We start from the raw sequence: 16,419 nt of genomic DNA, 5'->3' as shown, positions 1-16,419 counted from the left end.
GATTTAAAGGTTTTAAAAGCAGTGCAGCTTGCTATCCTTATTGTTTTTCTAATTTTGTTTAAATTGGCATAACAGGTTTTAAAGTACAAGCTAGTGCTATGTTAAACTTAATTTATTTGGCTGTCTTATGTTGGTGAAAAAAAACAAAAAACAATGTCATATATATTATGTAGCATCCCTGAGTGGTTTCAAGGTCTGTTTTGTGCTAAAAGACACAGCAGAACGAATCCAGCTTACAGCTTTTATTTATGTCCATCAGTTAGACTATTTTTCAAACTCAACACAATGAATAAAACTCAGTATTTAGACTCACTAGTAACAGAGAAATAAAAATAATGAAAGTCTTAATTTTTATATATATGTATATATGAGTCAGCTGCCCATATATATATGGGCAGCTGACTCTTTGAGCTAAAAATATATATAATGTGTGTGTATCTTACTGTACATCGTTGAGTTCAATAAATGCAGGGGGGAAACTGTAAAATATCCTCCCAGAATGAAAGCCTATGATTGTATTCCATTGTGTTTTTTTTTTTCAAAGTGATGTTATCAAAGTACCTTGTTTTTTATTCTGTTTCATTACTTCTTTGCTGTGCATATTAGACTGACTCCCACACATGTGCAGCTATCTCCTTTGTGTGGCAAAACTGTTAGGACCACTCAAATTGCACATAACATGAAGCAGGCCCACAGAGAATGGCATGTAGGTGGGATGTCACTCTTCAGTTATCATGTTTTACAGAAGTCTGCCACATAGTAAGCTGATTGCAGGCACTACCCTAAGTCAAGGGGTAATAAAGTATAACACATTAAGGCAAGGAAACACATCTCTATATGCAAATCTCTAACTAGTTTTGTTACTTAACTTTATTTTTCATTTGGCATAAAAATAAGTAGACCAGTCATTAAAGAGTAAATAGCTGGGTTCTGAAAAATCTACCATTCCACGTCCCCACATGTAGCAACAACTGTTAGAATTACATACCTGTGCACAGGGGTATGAGATCTGTAATGTGTTCACTTGAAGAAGGAGAGGGTTCCTAAGCATGACTTACCTCCTGTCAAAGAGCCTTCGGTGTTACTGCTGCTTGCAAACATGTGCATTCAGACTCAGAAGGGACAAAAGGAATTGATTTTAGACTAGAGTGTGTGCCAGACTGTGCCTGCATGTCTACTGTGCACAGCACAACTACTCTGGAAACAAAATGGCCGGAATCTTGTTATGAGTGTGAATCTTTGTTATCTGAAGATAATTTCAGTAGAAATAGATGAATAATGCTAACATAGATTTCCCAGGAGTCAAAGTGGAATGGGAGCCAAATGTATTTAAAAAAAAAAAAAAAACACTTTCCATTTCTATGTTAAAAAAGTCAACATACTGTCAATAAATGCACACGGTATATTGCACAATTTCTATTACAATGCATTCATTTGTTGATTGGCTTTTCTGCAGGACTTTGAAATTTGGTTATTAAAAGGTACACTTTAATCATGAATGCTTTAGGCACTTGCATGTTAAGGATAAGAGGAGAGTTTGTTTTATCCAAATCAAAGGCATGTGGGTTAAGAGGCTACTTGGCTTTAGTCCTCTTTACCACATAGACTCTTAATAAAAGCCTTCTCCACGTTTCATGCCCATGGAAGATGCAAATGTGTTAAATCAATACTTCTGACTAAAGTCATATTTAAAATTTCAGAGTAGGAACTTCATTATGCCACAGTAAAAAGACACGTCATTCTTGGAAAATAATCTGTGAAGATGTTGTAACAGAAAAAAAGTGCAGCTGTTTATCTTGTGTTGAAGCATCACTACCTGGTTTTAATCATGTGTGATGTTTTATTTACTTTTCATGGTAACTCAAGTCCCATGCTTTGAGGCTGTTGTTTGGTGTTGTGACAGTAAGTCAAAGCTTTTGTTTTGTTTTTAGAATAAAATGTTGTTTTTTCTAAAATGTTCATTCTTCTGTCACCAGATCGCTGAAGTGTAAAGCTTACAGTAAATGCAACAATTTTTATCTATAAAGAAGAAAAATATTAAATATTTTCTTTGTTTATTCCATGCTTAGCATTTGCACTTGCTTTGTTTTGGCACTCTGCCTTGCCTTTCAGGGCAAATAGTTCTGCTTTGAAATTCTGAACCCAGCACTTGGGTTATCGTATGATATACCTGTCAGCTTTCCTGACAGAACCAAGCATCTACTGCACAATACAGACTCTGCAAGTTCTAAAGTATTCATATATATATATATATATATATATATATATATATATATATATATATATATATATATATATATATATATACATACATATTATATGGATTAAGTTTTGGGAATAAAATGATTCTGCTACTCCAAATATTTTTGGGTTGGATTTACAGTAGGAATCATGACTCATTTATATACAACTGGGGAAGGGGAGTTTGTTGCTGCAAAACATTACTCAGACTACTTGCTCACTTGTCTCTTTAAAAATATGCTAATAATTTATGCTAAGGCTTAATGCTCCATTGATATAACAGATAAGAAAAAAAAAAAGACTTGGAAGACAAACAATGCTCTTTTATGTTGATTGTTTCTGTTTCCTTGCCCATTTAAAAATATGTGATTAGTCATTTAGCAAACACTCTTATCCAAAGTGACTTACAGAGACTCAGAGGTGAACTGTGCATCAACAACTGCTGCTGCTGCTGTCACCTACAATAGGACCATGCCAAAGATAATCTGTTTTCTGCAACTCAACCTTTGAAGTGCCACTGATAGTCTGATTCATACATATGTCATTCCATGTAAAATCCACTGCAGCACACATTGATGCCTCCAGTGTGTTCCCATACACTTGAGCAAAACGTTGTTGAGCAAACACATCACAGAATCTTATTTCATTACATACACACACACACACACACACACACACACACACACACACAAAAAAACGGGTTTAAAGATTTAAAATGAATGTTTAGTGATTAGTTTACAAAAACAATGAAAAAAAAAACATTATTCAACCGAAAAAGAAAAATAAATAAAAATTTTGGTAACAATGGCTTCTGAAAGGGTAAAAAAAAAAGTGTTGAACAAATTTTAACAAACAAATTACCATGAATCTGTGGTAAGTCTGGAGGGGTAGGCCAGTGCCAGTTTGTTATTATTGACATCATCCCCTGGGTCAAAATGCATCACATTCAAGGTACAAATTGAAGATAATCATCATCTTACTGCAAGAGAAGTACACTTCCTTATCTCCTGTAATCCTGTTGCAGGTCTCGTGTAAAGTAATGCCAGTCACTTTGCTGACATGAGATAACTGTATGCAACACTGACAGAAAAACAATGATTCTTGGTGGTAAATCTCCCTCCTGACCTGTGAGGGCGCTAAGTAATGGAAACAGAGTACCCTGGACTTTTTGGCCTGACACTTCGTTCTTCAGGTTAAAAGGAAGTCGTCATTTAGAAAAGGGGCGGAGCGTCAGTAGATTAACTCATCGACCCGGAAGGGAAGTGATGTGGCAGACGTGTAAGTCATAAATGACTGTGTAAGTAGGGGACAAAGCGACGTAATCTGTTCCTTCGTTTTGGTTAAAGCTTTGAACCTGGAGGGACTTGCATTGTACAGTATCGCGAGTGTTTTGTTTGTTTTGTCTGATTGTTACTTGTTATTATTAGAAGGCTAACACGTTCTGGAGCCTTCTCCAGAAGTCAACACAAACCCGGAACAGCACTGCACTTGTATCACAGATAACTGTATTTGCACCACAAGCACTAATTCATTCACTAACAGACTTGTGTATGTGTTTTGTGTTTCGTGTGGGTGTATAATAAACGGAACTGTTATTTCGGAACAAACCTGAGGATTACAAATTAAGTAATACACGCTGCTTTTTTACTTACTTAGCATCATTTATTGTTTACTGTTTGTTTTGCTGACAGGACATACAAACCCATTCAACAACTTTGCACCTGGATTATAATTGTCTGTCTGTTCACTGCATACTGCATACTTAAAAACAAAACAAAACAAAAAAAACTTCAATGCAATTACTGTAGTAGCAGAAGCATTTAACAAATAATTCCATTCAACCATCCTCAGAGACAAGTAGAACGATCCAGTTGCACCTGTTGGCCATTAAGTATGTATAATTTGAACGTTTTTTTTTGCTATCATTCTAACATCTTACAAAGTTGTTGTAAACATGGTTCTTTTTATGACTGACACCAAAATATTAGCATATTCCTCAATTATCATAAAATGATACCCACTGGCATGGTACTTAGAAGTTTGTTGTAAACTCTAAGGATTATGGTTTAATTGACTATGTTTATAACCTCTTACTTCTGCAATATGTATTCTCCTAAGTAAATAACATGCATTAATAAAGTAGAGTCATGATTTAAAAGATTGACATATGCTTTATTACACAGAATTTAGACAGAATTCATTGGTTCCAAATAATACAGATTAACACATACTGTGCAGACTTAAATTCTGTTACACTAGCTTTTAAACAATGGATAGATAAGTTTATTCAATTCTCCATTGGGAACCATGATGATGTGGAGTCTGCATATTTATACAGAAACTATGACAGGTTTCCACCTACAAAATAAGAACAAAAGAAGATTTACAAATGAGAGGAATGCCATTCGGCCCATCTTGCTCGTTTGGTTGTTAGTAGCTTATTGATCCCAGAATCTCATCAAGCAGCTTCTTGAAGGATCCCAGGAAATGTAAATGTGATACAGGTGGACAGATGTACAGTACAGACCCCCATTTTCACACAGGATCTGTTATTCTAAAGAATGTGTGCTTAAGAATCGAGGCCCCTATGGTTGCTAGTGCTTATAAACTAGATGTCTCCCTTGTTTTACACCAAAAAAATAAATAAATAAAAAAAACCTGTAGCTGATAAAATTTTAATGAATGTCACACTTCACACATTTTTGGATCTATCTGGAGAACCACTTATCCATTTGTCATGAAACTTGATATTAACATTATTAAAGCTATACACTCCAATTAGTCATGAGATACATTTTTCCTGAAAGGAAAATACAGCAATTACAATTCTAAAACAAAACAACAACAACAACAACAAAAAACTATAATAAAACTATAAACATTTTCATGTTTAGTTTATTTCTGGTTTGATAACTTTATTAGGTTATTTTTTAAATTTCCTTTCTGAATAAAATAAGCTATTCCTTTCTGAAAAAACCAAAAACAAAAAAAACAAGCTAATGAAGATTTGGACTCAAGAACTTTGAGAATCTAACCCATTGATTAATTTCCACAATTTGTACTTGTTATATGGTTTTACGTAAATATGATTGGCAGCTTAACACACTAATATATTTTGGATATAAAAGAATCTTATCATAGATTCAATATCATATATATTATATATATAATATATATATATATATTATATATATATATATATATATCAATATTAACTTTGTGTTCTTAAGCACACGTGTAGCCGTTGAACCGATTTATTTTAGAATGTTCAATTTTAGTGATTACATAGACATTGCAGGTTACCTAAACCCAATGTATATAACTGCAACAGCAGCCCTTGAACTGTAAAAAATTCTAGTAGTACAATTCGGTCAGGAAAGGGGACTAGCTTCGAATCTTCTGAAAAGGGGAAAATGATACACTACATTTCTTAACACATTTCCAGTATGTGTTTGAGGAAGTTTTCTTCTAGTAAACTTGTGCACAAAATCATAACCGCACCCCTATTTCAGTAAACATAAAAGGACAGCCAGTTCAAGTTGAGTGAGAGTAAATTCACCTGAAAACATGGATAAGGATACAATCAAAAGAGACGAATTCAAGTAAGTGATCTATAATAATGTTCATATGATTTGTATATATATATATATATATATATATATATATATAGAGAGAGAGAGAGAGAGAGAGAGAGAGAGAGAGAGAGAGAGAGAGACAGAGAGAGATGTAATATAAAAAAACATGTATATGTTATATACAGTAAATAGGAATACAGTAACTAAATCATTTATCTATAAATACATATATTTATAAGAAGGAAAAAAAAAACCTCTAATGAACAGAATAAATATATTAATTAATTAATTATTTCAGGTATGCATATGTCTCAATGGCATGCTTTCTAACTTGTTAGATAATTAGATGACAGCAGCTGCATTTTTGGTGGTGCATTCTATTCATCTAAGTAGAGGGATTTTTTTATATAGCACCTTTCATAGTGGACTGCTATCACAAACCGCTTTACAGAGATAATGTATTCCAGTGGTAGGATTTAAACCGGCAACTTTCTAGTTACAAGCCCTGGACTTTAACTACTGGACTACACTACCTCAATACAACGACAATGACACAGTTAAATAGACAAACAGTACAACACATGGTTTCTCTATTCCTCACAGTCAGTCCGTAACCATAAACAGAGGAACAGATTACTGGGGCCACTTCCTCTAAATACCCTCTGTCACACCCTCTTTCAGTGGCAGGGCCAATCACGTCTCCTCCAATCCATGACTGACACATCACCTACCGCATTAAGGCAATGACTTCTGGTATCGTGTACCCACCCCCTTCCTGCATAGCCGGCTTCCAACTGACCCTGGAATGAGCTGCCAAACCATCCATTACCGGGCGCTCTGCTCCTGTTATACAATGCCCTCACAGGTTGGGAGGGAGATTGTTGATTATGATTCTGAGTGCTTTTCTTTTTTCAACCCTTTAAAGCTGTGTGTAAAGTGAGCTCATCATATGAGGTCCCCAATATTCTAATACATTCTGAAAGATTACAAAGTGTAGGGACTCTGTTAAAACAAAAATATCTATACGTTTTATAATAAGAAATAATGACCTCTAAGTTTGGTTGGGCAAGTAGGTCATTACATTGTAAATACTTCTAATTACCAAATATTAAAAAAATAGAGACTTGCGATAAGGGTGAAATCAATGTTATTAAACTAAATTCTAAAGGTTGATCAAGCATTCAACATGGCCGGAGGGTCAGCCAAGCCTATTGAACTCATCCACCACAAATATTTACAGGCTTAACTGAATTGTCTGTAAAACAAAACAATTGTTTTAACCTTTAAACCAGTAAGTCAGACCTGTCACCAGAGAAACATTGCAAAATGCAAGTCATTTCTTATGCTTTTATGATGTAACAAAAAGCACAGACATTTCTTTATAAAAATACATAAAAAGCAGAGCCACTTAAAGGGTGCATAAGGACATTTATTTTATTGTGTTACATGTTCAGATGTGTTGCTACAACTGTTTACATAAGGTGTGTGTGTGTATTTTAATTTAAATTTTTTGCATTTTGACACTTTTGTAAACTTTTAAATTGCATTCCCTGCCTCAAGATGGCTTCAAGAGCCGCATGGACCTCTCAGAACTACATTTCCCATCATCCTCCTGCTCACATATGTAACTGAGATTGATTTAGCAGTGAGCTGTTAGCACTTTCTCACGCTAAAAAGACACACAACTGACTGAAAAACACTGTGACAGATTACACAGTGTAGGGAAAAAATACAGACATATGATAGGGGTTAAACCAATGTTATTAAACAAAAAACAAAAAATGCTGAGCAAGCATTCAACATGACCTGGGGTCAGAGAAGCCTGTTGACCTTTAAACTGTAGGTCTGTCACCTGAGGAACACTGCAAAATAATACATTTCTTATGCTTTTATGATTTAATACCACAAACATTTGGTAATAACAATGAATAAAAGGGAGAGGCACTGGGCCTTCCTCTGTACACATACCACGTACATTTCAAGCGCTATAGGGAGTGTGCGTCTAAAACATTGTAAATTGCCTTCTCACGCTAAAAAGACGTACAATTGACCAAAAACTTTTTTTTTCATGAAAACATGTCTAGAAGACGTACCTTGTGCTTACGAGACTCCAGCAGTGAAAATCCTGTTTGTGATATAACCTCAAGCAACGTTCTTCTATAACTAAAGATCATACCAAGCAGTACTTCATTATCTTCAGTTTATTTTTTTTTTATACGACACCATTTATTCAATATCAGATAATTGCCATTTGACTCATAAAAAGTGCTTTACAGTTAAGTTGTTTTATAACCAAGGATATCAAAAATATTGAAGCTATGACAAATACAAAAAATACTCTTTGCAATAAATAAATAACTAAATAAATAAATAACAAAGCCCTTTGCAAAGCACATACGGATATTTATTCATCCTTTACACTTTTGCTATCTTCATGATTGCCTATTGGAGTGCTGACTGCTTTAGCCTGGACTTTTCTGTCCCTTAGCAATACGAAGCAATTCATTGTAAGCTAGCTTGAAGTAGCAATTCTCTTTCAAAGAGAAAAAAGTCACGTTTGTACTAAAAATTGTACCGACTCCCATGGCTGAGGGCTACCGACAACACCAGTGCTTGAGCCACAAATGACATATTTTAGAAAATTTCTTAACCTAACTCATTGAGCAAAATTAATATACAAAAATATGAAAAAAAAAAAAAAAAAAACATTAAAAAATTATCATAATCCTGGACCAAGGTATTAATTACATCATAATCCTAATGTAGCCATTAAATGGGTATTTACCTCCTAATAACCTCCTGAAACCTGAATAAGATATATCGGAAAGCTGCTAGCTAGCCTGTGACGCGATCATGTCCCGCCCTTAAGGACAGAAACGGACTGCACACACAGAGTCTCATTGTCACTTTTCCATCACGCCACCTGCGGTGGTCGTGGACGCAGTGACCCTGAAGGTTAATGGCTACATTTCTATTTCAGGGAGTCCCAGGGGTATGATAACTAGTTTTCAGCAATAAAAAAAATGAAATTTCTCTGATAAAAAGGGGCTAAAAATGCATTTTCCCCTGCCACATTATAAAACACAAAAGGTATTGGGTAAGTATTTTTGTGTGTTTTGTCATCATACACTTTATTACACTCTCTTTATGTTATATTTTAGTGAGAGAACTACATTATTCCTGAACTTTAGTATAACATGTGTAAGTCACTTTGGATAAATGCATCTGCTAAATAGATACAAATACAAATGGTAGACGACTTTCAAATTCGAAGTTTAAGTTACAAGCTTACCAGCTCCATTAATCAATAAAAGGTAATTAGTTATTTTTTTTTTGAAAAACTTCATGAATGTTACAAATAGTTTATCAACTCTGAGTTACTCAATCAGCATCTGGACTGCTATTGTTAAAATAGAGCTGCAGCATTCCAGCTACAATTGGTCTCTTTGGAGCAACACAACCTCCCTAATGTGCTTGCTGAAAAAAATTGTCGGAGGTTGACTTTGTTTAACAGCCAACTAGGTGTAAAACACTTTGTTGTCAAAGTGTCAACATCAAAATAGTTGTAAGACGCTGAAATGATCCCAACACAGTGGTAACAAATGGCCCTGCTGTTTTCATCTTGTTTACGTTTCACATAATCAATTTATGTTTATCCTTCCCATGTGTTCTACAATATCTTCATGATTGCCTATTGGAGTGCTGACTGCTTTAGGGGTGGATTTTTATTGTCCCTTTAGCAATACTGAAGTAAATTCACTTGAATAAGGAAGCAGTTTTATTAGTAGGTATGTTTCATAAATTTAAAGCAAAGTTGCCTGTGTTAATGTTTATATATATAAATGTATTGATTTGGTATTATCAAACAAACAAAAAAAAAAAGCCTTGCACACCCAAGTGTAAAACAAAAACATCTCCAAAAACATAGAAAATCTGTGTTTTTCGGTGTTATTCCACAGCAGAAGGATTCCTAGGATCCCTCTTAATAACCTAATGTTCCCTTTCAAGTGCAGAATGTAATGGGTCAGTATACCCAAGCCGTCACAAGAGTATGATTGCAGCATGACCAGAATGCTACAAGGCTAAACCGAAGCTGCCTTGTGCGTTACCATTCGAGAACCCAGTAGGAAGTAGTTAGGGCTAAAAAAATTGAGGGATAAACTCATCTCCATTTCTGTGTTATAAGGGTCGACTGAGAAGCCGCGCTTAACACTCTAGTTCCAAAAGCAGGGTTTTGAGGATCCTCGAGCCAAGTGTGTAGAACCTAGTAAGGTATGGAGAGCAGCCCACACCGCTCTATTAGCGGTGTGGGCTGCTCTCCATACAATTGTCTCAAAGTACTTTCGGGTACCCTGCGAAACCCTCGGCCCAGGTACCTGCAGAAACAATTGGCCAAGATAAAGACTGTGATTTTAATATGCAGCCGTGAACCTGCAGGCCCGCCACATAAGAATCCATAGGATGCCGACTCTATTTCGGTAATACATTGTTTTCAAAGGTCCCCGAACAACAGTTCTCCCATTCCCAAAAAGTATACAAAAGAGGTCCCACTGGATTTAACTCTGACTTTTTTTATTCTATACTCTGTTATTTCCAATACCCATAGCCCTCCTGTAAGGTGGTTCTTTTAATCAGATAGATTACACTTCCCCATAAACCATGTGTTTAAGTGTAGCAGGCATAGTATTATTTTAAGCACAGCTAAAACATATGTAAGTCAATGAGCTTATAAATTAAACATCACCAAAACAGTTCCTAGGTCACCCAAACTCCCTCCTGTGGCTCCATATGTTTCTCTTCCTAGGTGTACCGAAGTAGCAGTTTATATAGGGAAGGTAAGGCTGTTAATAGCTGGATGAATTTCAGCTGTGGATGGTCTGTCAATTAGTGACCAATTTATCTATTTAAGTCCTTGTGCTGTAATACAAACAAAACAAAAACCACCACTCCAAACATTGTGCTGCTTCTCTCTCATAAACCAAAAAGAGATAAAAACAACAAAAACAAAATCAAACACAATTCAAACAAGTGAAATAGAATACTAAGTGTAATAAACAATTAGTAACAATTAGTACCAAAAAATGTTTCCCCATAACTAAATTTGGTCACTTGTGACACTCGCATCCTCACTTTCACTGCATTTTTTAATGCTGTACAATTTTGAAGAAATTAACTAAGAAATAATAATATAATAATATATAAAAATATATATATATATATATATATATATATATATATATATATATATATATATATATATATATATATATATATTTTTTGTTAAAGCACATATTTCATTAGTTAAACAGGAGAAGTACACAAGGTAGTGATGATAATCTATATTAAAAAGAAAACAGATAGACAAGTGCACCTCAAGATTATATTTCGTCTATTATTCGTACTGATAAAACAAGGAAGATGTTATTTGGATCATGACCACATTATAGCTAGCTATTTGTCTTTTTTTTTTTTTTTTTTCATTGTCAGAATTTTGATAAGTAATAATTATCTACCTAAGTAATAATTATCTACCTACCTATTCACGTGGGTGAAACTGGAGTCACCATTCACCATGACTCAAATAGCATTTTAGAGACACTGAATTATCTTAATATCCTGTTAGGTCATTGCCTCTTGTCTTATAAAACCATAATGTTTTTAACAGTTATCTAATTTTACTTTTGGTCTATAAAATAAACTTCATACCTTGAAATTGTATCCACGTTGTTCTTGTACTGTAGGTATTTGTACTCCACTGTCCAGTACGATTTGCACTGTGGGCCTCGCGCATATCTACATGGGGGCGGTACAAACCTCAGTCATCTACAAATCAGGAAGCTCTATTAGCAGTGGTTTCCAGCTTTATGAAAGATACTAATAACGTAATGTGTTTTAAAAAAACTAATACTGGTAATTATGTATGTGTTCACTCAGGGTCGTTGTATAAACTGCAGCATAAGGTATCAGAAAAATGCTACTGCATAAAAAAACTACTAGTAAATTAAGAGTTTTGGTTAGCAAAATGCTACCAAATATATGTTACCTTCGAGCCTTGAACTTTATCTTCCAGCTCCACCCAATTGGCTGAGTGCAGCCTCCACTGGGCTCAGGTGGGTTCCCAGGTATTTGATGCTGCACGTGCTGCACTGGAAATATTGGAGTGTGACAGGGAGGGAGTCCACCTGCCAGGGACCTGCCAATAACTTGAGAATTTGTTCCAGTTGATCCTGGCAGAAGACGCGGTAGAGTTAACACTCTGGCGGCTCCGCATCCTCTCCAGATCAACCGAATCGGAGACCACTAGGAGCACATCGTTGGTCTGCCGAACACCATCCTCAGAACAAAAAACTATTCTAGACTTGCCATTCAAGCAGTCCAGTAAGTGATACTTCAAACAGAGCAGGAGAACAATTTTGAAGTAGACAAATGCATTGTAACATCAAATGGGTCATCTGCTACCACCCAACGGATAGTACAGGTGGGACGAGGACATGTGGTAGGTATGAAATCTCTGACTAAACCATTTTTAGTAGGTAAGGGCCCTGGGCCACAGGGACACTAGCACACTTTCAAGATAAAGACCTAAAGCTTAGCTCCACATTTATTTTCTTTATTGATGTGAATAAAACAAATCTTTAGGAATGTATGTTGGTTGCATGACTTCAAATATGCTGTGCTGTGAGCCTTCTGTTCAATGGATTCAATTTATTGATTGCCAAATAGATGATTATAAATAAGTTTCTTGTACTCTGTTGGTTGCATTTTAGTGCTGTGAGTCTCAACTGCCAATATGTTTTATAAAAATGAACAGTGACTGGATGGGATCACAATGCAACTCAAAACAGTTTATTTATTTACTGTAAAAATTAAACATGTGGCGATGACAGAATTTTCACTCTGCTGGGTCTCTAATCTGACAAAATAATAATCACAAGTAAATAATGAGATTTTTACCTGCAATTCTCTCATACAATAGCATTATATAGGGTTTTATATGCCATCTGGCATGCCATTAAAAAAAAAAAAAAAAAGTAAATGTGTTCCAATTTTCAGCTCCTGCTGATCACCAGTACACTTTAAGTTTCTGGGATTTGCAGTCATAATAATGCCCTCAAACCAGGACTCTGTTAGTTCATTGTATACAGTACTTAATAGAACTTTTCAAATGCTTGGAGATGCAGCATACAGTCATTGTCTGCTTATTTAACTTGCAAATTGCAAAAATGTAGAAGCACAAGTGAACGGTGTTAATAATAATAATAATAATAATAATAATAATAATAATAATAATAATAATAATAATAATAATAATAATAATATAAAGTCTTACTATTAATGCAAAACATGAATCTTGTTTTCCATCTACATGATTACCTGAATCAACTTAGTTGACAACTTGAGTTATCATGGGTTGATTGACAGGAATTCCCTCCACTCACTTACAAATAATCACTGAGACTGACAAACACTCTAGCCTATCAGAGGTTTGTTGAGTTGTTCTGTTCTTGTTTGAACTGGTGCAAGTAAAATTCGTCATGCTTTTCGTAAACACTGAGCTGAGAAACGTCACAAACTGGAGTGTGAACTAGTGTGGTGTGGTTTCATGAGATTAGATCAATTTGGCTACCTTTGCGTTTATTTTATTAATTATTACAGTATGCTGGTTTTATTTGTCTGTGTTCTTACAGACAAGTGAATATGTAAGTAAAAATAAATAAATAAATAAAAACCTTCTGATATTTTCATATGGTGTTTGTAGCTGTTCTGGAAAAACCAATCAAATCCTGTTTCAATCACAGCATGTTAAACTGTCCCCAGCATTAAGTTCAGTTAACTTGGTTCAAGCTAATATACTGCAGTACAAAACTTAGCCTAGTTGTAGAGTATGCAGGTGCACATAGAGAGAACAGGACAAATCTTTAGCCTTTTAAGTCTGGGAGTATGCTTAATGATTGTATCTGGATGTTGCTTGTGGATACAGCATTGGATAAGTTGTTTACCTGGTTTTGTCAATTTAAATAAATATCTATGTGTTGATTATTGTGTTTTTTTTTTTTTTTTTTTTTTACACACATGTAGGTGCTTTGTTGATTAGTATACCGGCACTTTTTTCGAACCACTTTAAACACTGAGTTAAACCAGTGTTATTAAACAAAAAACAAAAAATGTTGAGCAAGCATTCAACATGACCTGGGGTCAGTCACAAAAATGTAGACGCTTAACTGAACTGCTTGTAAAAAAAAAATATTAATAGTTTTAACCTTTAAACAAGTAAGCCAGGTCTGTCATCTGAGGAACACTGCAGAAGAACACATTTCTTATGCCTTTATGATTTAGTAATACCACAAACATTTGATAATAAAAACAAAGAAAAGGGAGAGGCACTGGGTCTTCCTCTGTGCACATACCAGGAGCATTCCAAGTGCTCCAGGGAGTGTGCTTCTAAAACATGGTACATTGTAAATCGCCTTCTCACGCTAAAAAGATGTTCAATTGACCAAAAACCTTGTATTTTTTTCTTCATGGAAACATGCCGTGCCTTATTCTTACGAGACTCCCGCAGTGAAAATCCTGTTTGTGACGTAACCTCAAGCAATTTTCTTCTATAACTAAAGACCATACCAAGCAATACTTCATTATCTGAGATCTGCTGGAAGTAGCCCTGGCAAGCTTCTTTGTCCAAATAGGGAAAAAGAAGCATACAGTCCAAGGGGTTTAAAGACCATTAAGATTTTTTTTTTTTTTATGTGACACCATTTATTCAGTGTTTCAGATTATTGCTATTTGACTCATAAAAAAGTGCTTTATAGTTAAGTTGTTTTATAAGGAAGGATATCAAAAAAGTATTGAAGCTATGACAAATAGAAATAAAATACTATTTTCTGTCCCTTAGCAATACGAAGCAATTCATTGTAAGCTAGCTTGAAGTAGCATCTATCATGGATACTTACCAAAGAGAAAAAAGTCACGTTTGTACCAAAAGATGTCTTAAATTAGCTTAGCTGTTATGGCTTTAGCCATAAATTACAAAGTTTAATTAAACTCTCTTAAACCTAATTCATTGAGCAAGATTTGTTTTACAAATACGAAAATATGAAAAAAAAACAAAACAAAAAAACATTAGGTTATTATCATAACCCTGGTTCCCTGAAATAGAAATGTAACCATTACCAAATGGGTATTTACCTCTTAAAGACCCGAAACCTGAATAAGATATATCAAAGCTGCTAGCATAGCCTGTGACGCAGTCATGTCCCTGAAGACATAAATGGACTGCACACACAGATCTCATTGTCACTTTTCCATCAAGCCTGCTGCAATCGTGGATGCAACGACCTTGAAGGTTAATGGCTACATTTTTATTTAAGGGAACCAGGGTTATGATAATTCCCTTTCAAGTGCGAAATGTAACCATTACCGAATGGGTCAGTATACCCAAGCCGTTGCAAGGGGCAGATTGCCACACAACTAGAATGCTACAAGGCTAAGCTGAGGCTGCCTTGTGCGTTACCATTCGGGAACCGAGTAGCAATTAGCTAGGGCTTCATAGGCAGACAAGGCCACCGAACCCCTTTCAAAAATTGTCCCACCAGGAAGGTTAGCTCCTGGGGATTCAATTTTGACACGACCAGCCGAATGGCTGTCAGATAGACCTTTAATATGAGATTCCCCTCATCAAACAAGTCCTGCAAAAAATGCAGTCACGAGACAATTTGTGGGGTTGAACCCATGAGGCAGACACCATGTCTGAAAGACGGTCCACTTGTACTCGTACTGGGAATGCGTGGCGCTGCTCTGGCATTTTGTAAGGTGTCAATAACCTTATTAGATAGACCCAAATGGCTCAAATGCAGCCGTTCAGGGCCCAAACCCAGAGCTACAGGCTCGATGAGTCGATATGCCATAAGTTCCCCGTGCCTGACTGAGCAGGTCACAGCGATTGGACAGTCTCCATGGCTGGCCACTCAGGAGCTGCATCAGGGTTTAAAACCAGACTCCTGGGCCAATAACTAGGAGCACCTTGGCCCTATCCTGCCAGACTAGAGGTGGGGAGGCATATAACAGTTGCCTCGGCCACTGGTGTGCCAAGGCATCTACCACCAGCGGGCCTCTGCCTCCTATTATGGAGAGCCAGAGGGGACAGTGGGTTGATTCCTGGGATGTACTGCCCACAGTGAGAGGAGGTTCTCATGTGCCCCGAACAAAAGCTTGCAGGCCACGCCATGGAGACTGGGAGACCTGAGGCTGCCCTGGTGGCTAACATAGGCCACCACTGTTATGTTGTCCATATGGACAAGCACATGTCTCCCACAGTCCTCCTGCAAAAAATTATGCATGACCAGATAAATTGCCTACAGTTCCAGAATATTGATGTGGAAACCCTGCCAAGGTAGGTTCTACACCCCCTGTGGCCCCCTGCCATTCACAGCCCAGACTGGATGAGTTGACCATGCGGCGAATGCACTGGATGAATAGGCATGCTTAAGGATCAAGTCTGAGACCTGACACTGCTTGTTGGGGCAGATAGCATCCTTTAGGGGTAGAAATAAAAAAAAAATTGGGCTTTCCAAATTGGGGAGAAAATGAGAGAAAAACATTGGTG

The sequence above is a fragment of the Polyodon spathula genome, chromosome 6, assembly GCF_017654505.1.
Source record: "Polyodon spathula isolate WHYD16114869_AA chromosome 6, ASM1765450v1, whole genome shotgun sequence".
Classification (NCBI taxonomy): Eukaryota; Metazoa; Chordata; class Actinopteri; order Acipenseriformes; family Polyodontidae; genus Polyodon; species Polyodon spathula.
This window is presented reverse-complemented; position numbering follows the sequence as displayed.